Below are 12541 nucleotides of genomic sequence, written 5' to 3' on the forward strand. Positions count from 1 at the left end.
GTCCATATTTCATATAATTCTGAACTTATGTGCTAATAAGAGTTAATATATACGATAACATACCAATATTTTTTTTTTGGTTTTTCACCCGGTGTCCGAAGCCCACATTATGAATTCGGATCGCGCACTGTAGGGTCCATTTGGGGGTGGCGCTCCCAACATAATTTTCTCCATACCGAAGGCTCAAACTCGAGACCTGTGGTTAAGGGTAAAACACTCCCACCACTGCATCACAACCCATTAAAATGTACAGTAGATTCATTCAATTGAATTCCTATATAAATTCAATTCCCAAAATTTTGAGCTAAGATTAATAATTTTCGTTGAAAATGGCGAAAGCAAAAGTGACAATGGAGGTTGGGAACGACGGCGTTGCGGTAATTACATTCGTCAATCCGCCGGTGAATGCTCTTGCTATTCAAAGTAAGCTTAAAATTCATCGAAAAGGAATTTTGATTTGTTTTGTTGAAGCGGAATTTTGATTTTGAGTTTTGATTTGGTTGTAGTTTTCGCTGGGTTAAAGGAGAAATGGAATGAGGCAGCTATGAGAAATGATGTCAAAGCTATTGTTCTCACTGGTAAAGCTCTTGATCTTCCTTAATTCTTCTTCTATTTTGGTTTATTTCTTCGTCTTACTGTTTTTTTTTAAAAAATAAATTAAAAAATCTTTGTTTGATCTGTTTGATTTTGGATAGGATTTGGTGCTATCAGTAAATACTGATCGATTTAGGAATTTGGTTAAACTTTCTGAATTGCGATTTGCGGAGCTGATGTTTCGATGAATTTTTTTTGTTATGATTGCTAGTAAGGGTGTCAAATAGGTGGGTTAGGTTGAAATTAGAGATATTAAAAAGGGAAAATTGTATATAATGACAAATTATTAATTCAAATTAAATGCTATAACCACAGTTTGATTTAATTGTGCCCCGTAGCAAACTGTTGCCAATCGCCTCTCTCCCTGAAATTCTTGCTTGCCACTCTCCCTCTCTCGCTCGCCAGTCTCTCCCTCGCCTCTCTCGCTTTATACAAACAAAAATGTATAAATTGCGTTTCTGTTTGTATAAAGCGAGAGAAAATTGTATATATACATATATTTTCGTTCCCCTCTCAAATTGTATATACACATGCAAATACATATATATTCGTCCTATACACTTATAATTATACAATATAAATATTCCCCTGTCCAGTTCTTTTGCCTTTCTCTCTTTCTCGCTTTATACAAACACAAATTATACAAAATACAATGTATAATTTATGTTTGTATAAAGCGAGAGAGAGATATTTGATATACAAACGTTTTATTTCGATTCAATTGTATACAAATTCAAATTTTATGCAGATATATAAACACATAAAATTGAATTAAGAGGTTGCCAACGATTTATACAAACGATAGGCTGACAACAATTTATACAAACGGTCTGCCAGCGAAATTATACAAATCTAAAGAGGAGCCAACGAATTATACAATTTGATGTTCCATAGCAAACATAAAGTTTGCTATGAAGCACAATTATATAAACTATAGCTATAACATACAAATTTGATTTTTATGTTTGTTATATGTAAAAGTTGCTCATATTAAAATGAGTTAAAATAGAAATCGGGTTGGGTCTTGACCCGCCCAACTTTACTTTGGGCTTAAATTGGTTGGGTCCAAATGGGCTAAAAAACGGGTTGGGTTTTGACCTGCCCAATTTGACCCTATTAATCTCAATAATTTTAACAAAGTGAAATTTATTTTTTATAATCATAATTCGAATTTCAGCTCAAGATTTTTTTAAAAAAAAGTAACAAATGGATAGATAAATCCTAAAAGATGTTAAATATATAATAATTCATACCTTTAATATAAGAACATATCTTGTAAAAAGTTTTAAAATGGGTTGAAATTGAAGATTGAATTGGGTTCAATTGAGGATTCTCTTAAAATAGATTAGGCTTGAATGGATTGAGATTGAACTCAATTCAAATTATCTCGAGCCCAACCCTTAAATTCTGGGCGGGTTATCCCTAATTGCTAGTAACTGTTTTTTTTTGTTTATATGAAATTTTTGTTTGATCTTGGATGGAATTTAGTATCAGTAAGTAGTGATTAATTTAGGAGTTTAGTTAAGCTTTCTGAATTGCACTTTGCAGAGCTGATGTATGGATGAATTTCAGTTATGATTGCTATTAACTGTCTTTTTTTTTCCTCAAAAAGAAATTTTTGTTTGAGCTGTTTGATTTTGGATAGAATTTAATATCAGTAAATAGCGATTAATTTAGGAATTTAGTTAAACATTTTGAATTACGAATTGCGAAGCTGATGTTTTGATGAATTTCAGTTACAATTGGTAGTAACTTTTTTTTTTTTTGATAAAAAGATAAATTCTTTATTTGATCTGTTTGATTTTTGTTTGAATTTAGTATCAGTAAATAGTGATTAATTTAGGAATTTAGCTAAACTTTATGGATTACGCATTACGAATTGTGAAGCTGATGTTTCATTGAATTTCAGTTATGATTGCTAGTAACTGTTTTTATTGATAAAAAAAAAAAACTTTGTTTGAGCTGTTTGATTTTGAGTAGAATTTAGTATCAGTAAATAGTAATTAATTTAGGAATTTAGTTAAACAATTGAATTATGAATTGTGAAGCTGATGTTTTGATGAATTTCAATTATGATAAAAAATTCTTTGATTTTGGTTTGAATTTAGTATCAGTAAATAGTGATTAAATTAGGAATTTAGTTAAACTTTATGAATCACGCATTATGCATTATTGTGAAGCTGATGTTTCATTGAATTTCAGTTATGATTGTTAGTAAAATGAAATCTACTTTTGTATTTGATGAAATTTCCTACTTTTCTGTACCTTATTGCATGGGTTCAAATTGCATGGGCGTTGATGATTATTCATATAGTCGACTCAAACAATCTGGTCGTATTTGATTGATATTGATTAATAATATAAGGAAAGAAACTCTTTCAAACTGGCAAAACAATATCCAAAGGAATAGATATCACTAAAACTAGTTTTATCAAAATATTGCTTTTATCTGACTTCATAAATATATTAACAGTGGCGGAGCCACCTTACAATGAGGGGGTCATCCGACCCCCCTTCGGCGGAAAATTATATGATTTATACATGGTTAAAATAATTTTTTAGGTATATATAGTAGATGTCGACCCCCCTTCGGCTACTTCGTGTGTCTATCTTTTTAGATTTTGAACCCACTTACTGAAAATCCTGGCTCCGCCACTGAATATATAGAATGCAATTTGGTCCTTAAGAAATAATGTAGCTTATTGTTTGTTGTGTTAATGTAAGTGATGTAACAATATCTAAAATTATTAGAATTCTCTTCGAAAAGTGATCTGTATTTCTATTATTCTCTCCAGATAGATACTCGTCTCAAAAGAAAAAGAATTCAAAGCATGATTAATAGAAAATAAGAAGGAAAAAATCATTGGAATATGAAACAAATGAGCAACAGATAGTAATAAATTCTGAAGGACAAAGAAAATATGTGATTCCTAAATAATATTACTAATAAGGAGAAACTGAGAGGAGGTTAGCCCCCTGCCTTCTCACACATGAAGAGTGACAACACCTGATCATATCCTCAGTAAGTTGAAGTTGTACTATGTCTTAATAGTCACTTTTTTATTGACACATCCACGCACCTCCTTTTCATAAGGTCCTAACTGTTTAGTCTCGCGTCTCTCATCTTGTCTGGCATGGAAGTCACTCCCATCTCGTAAACTACAATAAGTCTTTATTTATAGCATGCAATTTTGTGCAAAAATTGAGAAGATTATAACCGCAATGAAAGATGTGAAATTTCACTAAAATTGAGGCATTTTTTTTTAATGTTTACTCAATGCTTGCATTTCATTACCGCAGTCTACAGCCATGGCTAGCAGAAAGTTTGTGGTAGGCACAGTTCTCACAAAACAAATTATATTTTAGGTTGTGTTTGTTTTTTTATAGGGAAGAGTTTGGGATTGAGGCATAGTTATAATTATAATTTGTGGTGTGCACACTCTTTATGTCACATCATCATTTAAGGTGTGTTTAGTTCATTTTAAAATAGATTTTTTTTGGGAGGGGGAGGATAATAGGACCCTAGTTAAATTTAGGTGTGTTGTTGAGATTTTTGGTATAGCTCAAGGGATACTTATGCCTTATTACAATAATTTATATAAAAGTGTTTGACTATGTGTGGAGTTTAAGAAATTAAAAAAAACTTTTAAAATTCATGGTCTAAAATAAGTCATATATATGTGTTGGGTGTAAATAATCTCACAAATAGATTCACATACACCTTGTATATGAGTCATGTTATAATGTTGAATAACAAGCCTTTAAAGGTTAAATTGATAGTTTGAAGTTAAATTATTACTTAATATATTAACGGAATAAGGCCTAAAATACCATCGACTATTGGAAATAGTGTAAAACTACCCTCCATCCACCTATTGACTCTCAAAATACCCTTGTCATCCACCAATTGGCTCCCAAATACCTCCGTCATCCACATTTAGGTCCAATATTGATAACTTTTATAGCGAATTGTAATTTAAATAATTCAATTAATTTTTTTTTAAATACGTGCTGAGTGGTGTCCATCTATTGTTTACAATTTAATTACTTAAATTAATTTACAAACCCACCCATTTTTAATTATACCCAACCCAAATTAACTACACTCGACACAAATTAACTACACCAGATTCAAATTAACTATACCCACCCTAAATTACATTTACCCGCTGGTTAAAACAAATACACATTTCATTCCCAACATTTCACTTCCTCTTCCAACCTCTTTCCTAAATATATTAGCCTACAATATGGAAAAACACTACCTAAATACACTCATATATCACCTTCGCTAAACATTCATCTGATTGATAGTGCCTTACTAAAACAAGCATAACTTTTTACTCCGAACTCGAAATGGAGAAAACTTAATGGCCTTGGAAAAAGGACCTAAAGACCTTTAATTTAATAGGTTATGTGCTATCTAATTCATTATATGCTGAGAGATATGATTGTCTGAAGTTGACCCAAAACTTAAAAGTTGATAGGTGACTTGTATGGACCCCTAAACGGACCGTACAAGCCACCACGTGCCGTCTAGGGTCCCGTTCAGGTGACCCCCACCTTGGCAGCCTTTGGACGATTGGCCACCTTGCCATAAAAGGGTCGTGGACCCCTAAACGGACCGCTTAGGGTTCTGTGAAGGGTCGATGGTCCATTTTGGTTCGTGGACTTGCTTGTTAGCCTTTTTTAGACCTTCTCAAAGTTCGAGGTATTACATGAACAATTCAAATCTTAAGAGTAGAGTTGCGAGGTATTATAGAATGATTCAGATCTTAGCTTAGAAAATTTCGGAGTGTTACATTCGCGAAGGTGATCTCGAAGGTTAGGCCACCTGGACTTGTCCCTCATGAAAGCGATCAACCTCTCACGATCACAAGGCACACCAGGTACCAAAAAACCAACCAACACAATTACACAATAATCAGCAAAAGGACCCTCATGATTCGTTTAGAGCTTCGTAGACACAAACCACATGTGAAAATCGACTACACTCGACATTCCGAATTTAATGGAACCTTTAAAACACGAATCCGAGGTCTCCTTGATCTGACATCCATGAAAGTCACAAGAAACTAACACTACCTAAAAAGGCTAATTAAACTCGAAACCTCCAAAAAATCAACCAAGACCATACCTAGGCCTAAAATGTCAAAAATAACCTTGTTAGCCGAAGTAGACACGTTAATAATCTCGTCCCCACCTAGGGTTGTTTGTATTTATTAATAACTAGTAATTAGTAATATATATATATATATATATATATTTCTATTATATAGAAACATGAAGAACACGACGACGACCAAAAAAAAAAAAACACATGACGACCACAACATAGTTTGATGGTACATGTGTAGCCAAAGTTGGACATAGGTCTATTTTTGTTATTTAGAACAAAACCAAGGCTATTTTCGTATTTTCCACATGTTCTTTCTTCAATTACTCTGTTTCTCGATGATTCTCCACTTTTCTTCAACTCTCCCTTTCAGTCTCTCCTACTTCGATCTCCAAACCAAATGATTTGATTAGCTTTCAAAATTCAGGAGAAGTTTCTCAAATAGCTTATCAACCATACTTTGAAACACCCACTCGAATTAATCAGCAAAATTTCCATCCCTATATCGAAGATTCAAGTTTTCTTTACTAGGTGGTACATACATTCGACTTGTAAAATCCATTCTCTCTTTTATTACTCTCTGAAGAATGGAATGATCATAGTAGAAAGTAAGAGAAAAAGACAAATAGTTCTGGAAGAATGCTTTACACTCTCTCTTCGAGCTGAATGAGATATGATTCTATCAAGTTATTACTAATATTTTTTAGTGAAAGTCTGCTGCAATTTAAGAGTCTCAGGGATGAAATTTTTTTCCACTTAAAGTTGATATATTCCACCGGTAATGCGCAAAATCTTTGCTCCTTAGTTTTCTGCTTTAGTAAATCTCATTCAAATAATTCTACAACTTTGAAGATGTGTAGGGAGTTTATGGACAAGAAGATCCAGATTTTCTCAAGTATCCAACGCCACTCGCGTTAGAGGTAATTAACTTTGGCTAGACCCCTTTCTGTAATTATTTCTTTGTGTGCATTTTTTTCTGAAATAATAAGATGCTATTTCATAAAGGAGAAGCAATCTTGGATGTCAGATGAAGAATTTAGAAGAAAGATGCTAGCTCGATTAACTTCAGAGCATTCTGTGCTTATTTTTATTTAAGCAACAAAAAATCTGAATTTTGGTTCAACATATTGTTCAACTGCCTCAATTGTTTCATTTGGCCAAGTTTGAGATCTACTGATTTTTATAACGACAAATTTCTGATCTGCATACTACAAGTCCAACAAACTGTTGCAGTTGAACATTACATTTTAAATTAAAGATGTGTATAATGTATCAAAATACTATCTTAATCTTGACGTATTAAACATGTTAGGTAGAATGTTAAAATTAGAGAGTTATCCTAAGTAGAAAGAAAGATACTTTCTCTTTTAATTAGAGCAAAAACAATGACAATAAGACACTAAAAAAATTGAAAAAGAGGACTAACTATTTGTCGTTTTCTTCATTTAGTTTCAGTTAAGCTAGATATTTTTGTTCCATGGTGATTAACATTGTTTTTGTTTCATTGAATTGGAGTTTGTTCCACTATACCTATCTGAAATATGCTCCATAGAAGTACATAGGACCACTCAACATTGGTTTTCAACTATCCACCATAATTGGTATACTTGGAGCCGATGTCTTGAACTATTTCTTTGCCAAGATTCATGGGGAATGAAGATTGAGCTTAGGAGGTACCATGGTACCCGTATTAATCATCACAGTAGGCTCATTGTTCCTCCCCGAGACCCTAAATTCCATGATAGAACGTGGTAACCACAACAAAGGGATTCTATTACATGACTGATCCCCTCTATCTGACATATCTTAAGAAGGGATTCTACTTAGAATGACTCTATTCCGTCGTAGTTAGCCAAACATATTGAGATCCATAAGAACAATTGAGTGATCAAAATCTTGATACTACGGATATAGTTGAGTAAAAACTATGAGGTATTTTGAGGACAACATTAATTTGTGACTGAGATACCGACATTGATGAATCAAACCTAGAGATCTCAAGCTCAAGTCGACGTGGAATTCATGGCCAAAAAATAAGAAATCGAAAAAGCAAGTTGTGTACACAATTAATGTTTGGTTAAAAGTTGTACCTTTACCTTCTATAGTTTTGCAGTCATCTTGAGATGATATAAGACTGTACTTTATTAACTCAATTGACTTCTCCCAAACTCATAAAAAGAAGGAATTTTAGCTTAGAACTAAATCACTATGAAGTTGGACTAATGGAAATAGCATAATTTGAGGGACACAATTGGGATCCATTTAGAATCTGGAAGGGTCAAGCTCAGTTGTTCCCTTTTTGTCTTCTTTGTCTCTTTGCTATTCCATTTTAATCTTTAAAATTCCTTTTTTCTTTAGTCATTATTTATTCTTTTTCCCCGCTTTAGCTTACTACCCGTCTACCACTACTCTATTTCTACTACAATAAATCTTGGTGAAAAAGAACAAAGATCGAAACTTTCTTGAAGATATTATTAACGAATTTGACAAAACTTTTACAAAGACAACCTTTTTAACGATTTTTAGGCTTATATTGAAAGGTAGTTTGATTTGCTTATGTTGTTTTTGTACCCTCTTGGCCAACTATAAAGATTCGCAAACCAAACTTGCTTGTCCTGTTTTTTGAGATGAGAAATCTTTATTACTGCTGAGTAACACCAATTCCAAATGGTTAAGAAAATACTTTTTCTATACCTCTTGAGTTTTGAATATCTGGGACTGGCTCGACCACAATTCATTCCTCTAAAGGTACAATCCTTTCGACTTTGGATCCATCAATGTACTGTTGTTAGACTTGTTAGTGTTAATGACTACTTACATATGATTTTAATTTTTGTCAAGAGTTGTTTTTCTTTCACCAATGACAATATTGTAGTCTGATAGCTGAAGCCTGAAAGTGTGAAGTTAAATTTGTGATTTTAGTGGAAATTGAGTTTTAAGTGTTGTTGATTTACAAGTATAACTCAAAATTTGATTGACTTGTGTTTAGGTTGACGATTTGACACTGCATATTCAGTTATGGATATATCTCATTGAAACGCTTGTGTTGTATATTTTTTTTTTTATAGAAATATCCAATTTTTCTTTGAAGTGGATGAATAAGGTATTTTACAATTCTGTTGGCTTGTCTTTGGCAGCATTTTTATCCTAAAATGCTGGAACTCTGCACTTTTGATTAAAGTGCTTTTGGAAGGTTCAAATTCCAGTGGAGCTAGATCAAAACACTATAGGTATTTTTTCCCCTACTTGCTTAAAGTTGGTGAGTAGAACTACCAGATACTTATGCTGGTTTATTGTCTAGGTTAGTGTAAGGTGGCCCGGACACTGCAATTGGACAACGCTATGAATATTCTTTCATATCTTCTACTCCCCAGACATTCATATTTCTCCCAAGAATAATGTTACGTCAGCTATTGCTTTAATACTTTGATAGACAATAACTTTCCTCCAGGTTGAACTGCTCCAATGGATCTAAAATTTAAATGACAAGCAAAACAGATTTTTCACAAACCACAGGACTAAAATCTAATTGATTTTATAAGCAACGAGCCAGTGTCGGCATCCCTTTTTAAGTTTTCCCCTATTTTCTTGCGCCTTCCCTCAAACTTTAGTCTTCATCGTACTTTGGATCTTTAGTCATTAAAATTATCATGATTAAATTGTCGAATTTAATGGTGGTTGACTTGACGAAAATAAAGGTGCAAGCTAGAGATAGTTCATATGATATATGACATGATAGGATACTTTTTATCAGAAGGTGGGTGATTAGATCTTCAGAAGATAATTACTAAACCAAGTATCATATATTTTATTCCGATGAAACGTGAACATTTTGCCTAGGTATCATGAAAGCGGAGCATCTAAAAGTATTCTTGGTACTATAGTAGGGCTTTAGTATTATAGTATACATACAAAGAGTACATGTTGAACAACAATGAGTTGCGTACACTATTAGTATTTTACCAGGAAGTTATTTGTCCATATTTTTTCATGCTTTTAAGTTGACATTCAATTTTTCCATTTCTTATATTTAACAAAGTCACCCATTCTTAAAAAATAAATGTATAGTGTGTGTTTGTGTTTTGTGAGATTTCATATCGATGAATTGTTGATAATTTCCTATTCTAGAATGAGGTGAGCTAAACGAAGAAACGATCTCCAATACTTCTGTCGTACTTCTTTAGAAAAGAAGAAGATAGAGAAACTAATCACAAGACTGTAGTTGCGTTACATTTGTAAATTTACAATAATATCTATTTAATACATAGATTTCTATTTTTATTTTTATTTTGAAAGTAGCTCATAAATAGATGAGATATGAAAAATTGTCTTTACAACAATAATGTCATGTAAACAGTATGAAGCTCTTATAGATGTAAAGAATGTGTCATTTTGTAACCAAGTGACATCATTAAATTTTGCACAACTTAAAGAACTTTGTTGTTAAATGCATGTAAACAATAAGATTCTAGATTTGTACATTGTGAGAGTTAAATATTGCAAAGATGAAGTGTAAAACACCATGAAGTTTATGAAGTATAGTTGCTTGTGCTAGGTAAAATTTGTTGGGAGCGTGAACATCTTGTCTGTGATACTGGGATTTACTTTTAAAGCAAAAAAGTTACATTCACTTAAGGATATTCTTGCTTTGGGACTATATTACTATTAATTGTTCCCTCGTAAAAGGAGTTGGAATTATTTCCAAACATATGCCCCTGTTCTTATGCAACTCTCTCTACTAGTGATGGTGATGCATCTTGCCTGTGAACTCTATGATTTAATGGTTAGCATGGCCTAATGCATGTTGTGTCGCTAAGACTTACTTTTTCTAATCGTATTGATCAGATTAAAACATAATTATTGTAATTCTAGCATCATACATGATTATCCTATTAATAGCCTTATTTTCATTTTAAGTCCCCAATTTCCAAGATGGTTTGGTTAAGACAAGTCAACCTTTATACCTTAAGATTATGCTTGCATTGGGTATGTCCATACATGATATATGAATTCCTCTTGCTCGATCTCTTATTCTCTGTCATTTTTTTCTGATTTTTGTTTTAAATTTTTCCATGGTGTGTTGTTCTATATATGGTCCACCAGGCACTGGGAGGACCTTGCAAAGGCTGTAGTACTTCATACTACCACAACCTTCATATGGGTAGCTGGTGGTGTTATAATGATAGTAAAATTGTTGAGCACTTATGGAGTTATCATTATTCAGTAATTTACTTATTTTAATTCAAAGTTTTGATGACTTGCAGGTAAAGAAGCATTCAGGAAACAGCTTAATCTTACTTTCAAATCAAATGCCTAATAGTAATAAGTAGTTTATGCCTTGCAATATGACAAAATTTTGTATTATTCTAGAAAAATAGCTGACCCCTTCTCTCCCAAATTAGATCATTACTCGAGTTTATAAAAATGTTTTATTTATCCTTGTGGAATTATGTTATTATTGATGTGTAACTTGAAGTTGATCGGTGTGTATTTGCATTTTGAAGGTGATGTAAAGCTTCTCATACATTGTTTTGTGATGATATTGTGGAGACCAACAATCAAAGCTGGGACCATCGAGTATATTACTCAAAACTAATGAAACATGATTAGAGTGTATATTCAATGTATCGAAGTTTTGGTGGTAACCAAGGGAATAATAATGATAACCATAATAATAATGGTCAGTTGCAGGGGTACGGAGGAGGAGGAGGAGGAGGAGTGATGTTTCCTCAGCCAGTACGAGTAGTGGGGTCATGGGTAAAGGTGGAAAGCGTGACAGACGCGTGGGTGGAAGGGTATGGGCTAGGGCGTACGGATGAGGAGAAACTGATAAACCTGGAGCGGGACTGCTGTCCAGGTTTCATATCAGACGGTTTAAACAGAGTTAGGTGGGCCAACAAGGCCTATAAGGCGATGGTGGGTGCAGGGGCAGGGGAAGTGGTTGTTTGGCTCGTGATGAAAGATGATGTACGGCTTCCGGAGAGCAAATACACGGCGGCAGAATATTCTTCTTTTTGTGTTAGAAGACCACAATATTCTTCTTTTTGGGGTTAATGTTCTCAACGGTGAATTGATTTTGTCGTATCCAGACTAATACCAATCCAAGCCATTTCATGAATAAAATGTGACCAATTAACCAACCAAAAAACCACTTGTTACAAAAAAGATTCACTTGCCGGGTTCGGGTTGTCAGATGCGGGAAGCAGAAAAACTCGTTGATTCTGCCTTGCGATGTGTGGAGAATGGACGGCGGAGGATTTGCATGGAGGTTGGATACAGAAGCAGCTCTGTCCTTGGGGCGATAGGTAATTAAAGTAATATCAACTCCACCTGAAGGGTAAAGAAGTAAATCTATATGCCGAACCACTAATAATACTTGCCACCTTGTGCTTGTCTACGTATAGAGAACATGCACACTTGCATGTGCTTTTATCAGAAGAAAAATTGTGAATATCTTTAAGAGTTTAGAACTGTTCTTTTTTATTTAGGGGTGAGTTTTTATTTTATTTTTCTTGATTTCTTCAAGGTGGGGTTTGGGTGGTGGCGGATTTACTTATGCCTAGTTGCATGTGTGGTTTATGGAGATCGATGATGTAGGTCAAGGTGATCAAACCACGCTAAGTATTTATTTTCTTAACATATCGTTATTATCGTTTTTATTTTGTCATGACCCAAAACAAGTCGTGAGTGGCTCACTGACTTAACCTTCTAGGTGGATGAACTAACAAATTCAACCCCAACTTATATTTTTTGTTCAACTTACGAAATACAAAACATCATGCGGAAGGTCAAATCTTATTAATATAAGAAACACAAATCTACTAAAGTTTA

The 12541-nt window shown here is 33.5% G+C and overlaps 1 long non-coding RNA gene across 1 annotated transcript; it reads left to right on the forward strand.

The window, feature by feature from the left end:
- Window positions 1-9572, forward strand: LOC107061464 (uncharacterized). Its single transcript, XR_001473994.1, has 5 exons — window positions 1-423; window positions 507-578; window positions 6563-6630; window positions 8848-8940; window positions 9012-9572. It is a non-coding gene; the product is annotated as an uncharacterized lncRNA (long non-coding RNA).
- Window positions 9573-12541: the final 2969 nt, after the last annotated feature.

Source organism: Solanum tuberosum, unplaced genomic scaffold (genome assembly GCF_000226075.1).
Source record: "Solanum tuberosum cultivar DM 1-3 516 R44 unplaced genomic scaffold, SolTub_3.0 scf00140, whole genome shotgun sequence".
Classification (NCBI taxonomy): Eukaryota; Viridiplantae; Streptophyta; class Magnoliopsida; order Solanales; family Solanaceae; genus Solanum; species Solanum tuberosum.